The sequence below is a fragment of the Carlito syrichta genome, unplaced genomic scaffold, assembly GCF_000164805.1.
Source record: "Carlito syrichta isolate Samal-C Ts95f unplaced genomic scaffold, Tarsius_syrichta-2.0.1 Scaffold303507, whole genome shotgun sequence".
In the NCBI taxonomy this organism is placed as follows: Eukaryota; Metazoa; Chordata; class Mammalia; order Primates; family Tarsiidae; genus Carlito; species Carlito syrichta.
Window position 1 is genome coordinate 1 of NW_007247603.1, and position 3,475 is coordinate 3,475.

Here is a 3,475-nt window from a genome sequence, read left to right on the forward strand (position 1 = left end):
CAGGCCCCAGACCGTGCGCCACACGCTGCTGGCGCTGCACCAGCACGGCCACTGGGGGCCCTTCGAGAGCACGTTTACGAAGGAGCCGCAATCAGCCGGGCATGGTAGCGCATCCCTGTAATTCCAGCTGCTTGGAAGGCTGAGGCGGAAGGATCGCCGGAGCCCAGCCGGTCGAGGCTGCGGTGGCCGGGAGCGGCCCCTGCACTCCAGTCTGGGCGACAGAGTGAGACTCCAACTCAAAAAAAAAAAAAAAAAAAGAGGAGCCGGCCCTGACTGCAGGCAGTGTAAGGTAAATGAAACCAGTGTGGAAATCTAATGAGGTGGGACCCCTCCGGCTACGGTTTAGCCGTATTGATGTTAGTAACCCTAGCCAATAACTTTACCATGACATGGGGAATGGCTGATTGGACTTGCAGATAGTCAAGGACAGAGTTAAACAATTACAAGAAAACCTCCAAAAACGGAGAGAAGACCTGGTCGGAGGCCCATTCTCAGGGTGGTGGCAACCCCAGCTTCTAACGTGGCTTCTCCCGGTTCTCACTCCACTGATTGTTGTTTTTCTCCTCTTGTCAATGGCCCCATGTGTTTTGAGGTTTCTCCAACAGCATCTGGCAGAGTTCTCTCGAATAATGCCAGCCTTAAGATCCCCCCCAACGCCTTGCCTCCCCAGCAGGAAGTAGCTAGAACGAGCTGGCGCCCCTATGACCAAAAAGCTGGAATGTAAGGTGGGAGGTACCGGAGCGCCGGGAGGGCCTCGCCTCAACAAGCTGGCTCCAACCCAGACCAGGAGAACAATGGGCGAAAGTGAGCCAGCAAAAAAAAAAAAAAAATGAGTGACCGGAACTAAGGCTCCAGCCACAAAGCCAGCCAGTACCTATTACAGCGACTCTAGCAACCCTGTTCAGCCAATCGCCAGCAAACGTGACCGCTGTCCCAACCAGTGATTGCTCTCCCCAAACCCCTCACAGCTTTCTCAGTGTGCCCTTTATAAACCCATCACCCATCTTGCTGGGCGCGACTTCTCTGGCCCACAGCTACATGGGCCGGTGAACTTCCCCGCCCCCCCGGGATTGCGCTAATAAATTTTTCTTGGCTCCTTTGTTGCTGTTTCGCCTGGTCTGGTTTCATTTACCTTACAGGCAGGTAGTTGGGTTTCGAGGCCAATGGGGTCAACGAATCTAAAGCAGTTGCAAGTACAGCAAGGAAAAGGAAGCCTTCTCCAGAGCCAGAAGGTGAAGTCGGGCCCCCTAAGGTCAATGGAGAGGCCCAGCCATGGCTGTCCACATCCGCAAATGGGCTCAAGATCCCCATGACTCCTACATCCTCTTTTGTGTCTCCACCACCACCCACTGCCTCACCTCATTCCAACCGGACCACACCGCCTGAAGCGGCCCAGAATGGCCAGTCCCCCCCTCCAATGGCAGCCCTGATCTTAGTAGCAGACAACGCAGGGGTTAGCCATGCCTGGAAAGATGCCAACCAGGTTCACTCCACTACCAGGAGGAATAGCAACAGTTCGCCCTCTCCATCCTCTATGAACCAAAGAAGGCTGGGTCCCAGAGAGGTGGGGGGCCAGCGGGCAGGCAGTACAGGAGGACTGGAGCCAGTGCACCCTGCCAGCCTCCAGGACTCCTCTCTGGCAGCCACTGCTTCCCTGTGCTACACCCTCTGCCACGAGCGGCTGGAGGACACCCACTCTGTGCAGTGTCTGTCTGTCCCTTCGCACAAGTTCTGCCTCCCTTGCTCCAGACAGAGCATCAAACAGCAGGGAGCTAGTGGAGAGGTCTATTGTCCCAGTGGGGAGAAATGGCCTCTTGTGGGCTCCAATGTCCCCTAGGCCGCTATGCAGGGGGGAAATTGCAATCATTCTTGCTGGAGATGTGAAAGTGAAAAAAGAGAGAGACTTGTGACTTTCCGGTTTCAGAAAAACCCAATGATTACCCTTAATTAAAACATGGCTGTATAATTTTGATTTTTTAAAAATACATTGTGTTTCTATATTTTTTTGGCGACAAAAGGTTTGTACTTATAAAGACATGTTTTTTCTTTTGATAACGTTATTAGCGTATCTTTGTGCTTTATTATCCTGGTGACAGTTACCATTCTATGTAGGCTGTGACTTGCGCTGCTTTTTTTAGAGCACTTGACAAATCAGAAATGCTTCTAGCTGTATTTGTACGTACTTATTTAAAAAAAAAAAGCAAATATATTTGCTGACATTGTAAGCATTGCCTTACTGTCTGTTATTCCTTACTGCTGGCCCCTTTCTCAGGCTGGAGGCTTCTTGGTGGAGAAGGAAAGGAAATGAGAGAAAGGGGCACTGTTGTCAAGCAGGCATGCCACTGGGAAATATCGCCAGGTTTACCCCGAAACATTGTCCTCTCGGAAGAATAGGCAAATAGATTTTGACTCTCTGTTTTGTTCTTAAAGTTTGGTTCTTGGGATATGATGACTGTCTGATAGGTGCTGCTGGGAGATTTTCAGGATTGCGTGGTTTTTTGGGGAAAAGTTGACCACTGTTCACGCTCCACATGACCAGTTGTAAGATTACGATGCTGCATGCTAGTTGGTTACTAAGACTCAATTCCAGTGATGGAAGGCGGTTTATAATGTGGTGGTGTGTACAAGACGGCATTGCCATCTTTGAGCAGAGCCTGGCTCTGCAGCGCCACTTTATCTTTTTAAACACCCTAGAGCTCTGTTGTTGCTGTTGTCCTTTCCTTTGGAAGGAGTCGCCAGAGAAGTTACAGTCCAGCTGAACTTGTAGATTGTGAGATTGGTTTTGTTTCTGTTTTGTGTTTTGTTTTGTTTTTTATCATTTACCTGTAGTGTTATTGCTGTTGATACTATCACCTACACCCTGTTTCTAGTGAGTGCTAAAGACAGTATGGTACAATGACAGTAACAGCCATGTGATGCTGCCAGGCCTGCTCGTGGGCATACCAGTGACAGCCCAAGTGTGGGTGGAGAAAACCTGTAATTTCCTTCTTACGTGTGTTTGAAATACCAAGTGAATAATACTGTCCTTCTGGGGGAAAAAATGATAAACTAGTGAAAATTCAAGAAATTGAGGGTTTTATAGGGCCCACCTCAAACTATTCGTAGAAGGCTTTTGTAAACTAATTTCTTTTGATCACGATTTTGCATCAGTAAAATGATTTTTTTAAACCAATAAACCATCAGTTATTAGAAAAAAAATTAACAAATGCTGGTGAGGGTGTGGAGAAAAGGGAACACTTAGACACTCTTAGTAAGAATACACAATAGTATACACATTAAGGATAACAATATGCAGATTTTTCAAAAACCTAAAAATAGAACTTCCATTTGGTCCAATCCCACTACTGAGTATTTAGTCAAAGGAATAAAAAGAATGGTATGTTAAAGAGATACCTACACGTTCATGTTTATGGCAGCACTATTCACAACAGCAAAGATACGGAATTAACCAAGGTATCCATTCACAGATGTGTGG

General features: G+C 47.8%; 1 pseudogene; it reads left to right on the forward strand.

Annotated features, from left to right (window-relative positions):
* The first annotated feature begins 4 nt into the window (after positions 1-4).
* On the forward strand, positions 5-1,910 carry LOC103260976 (annotated as a pseudogene).
* The last annotated feature ends 1,565 nt before the right edge of the window (positions 1,911-3,475 follow it).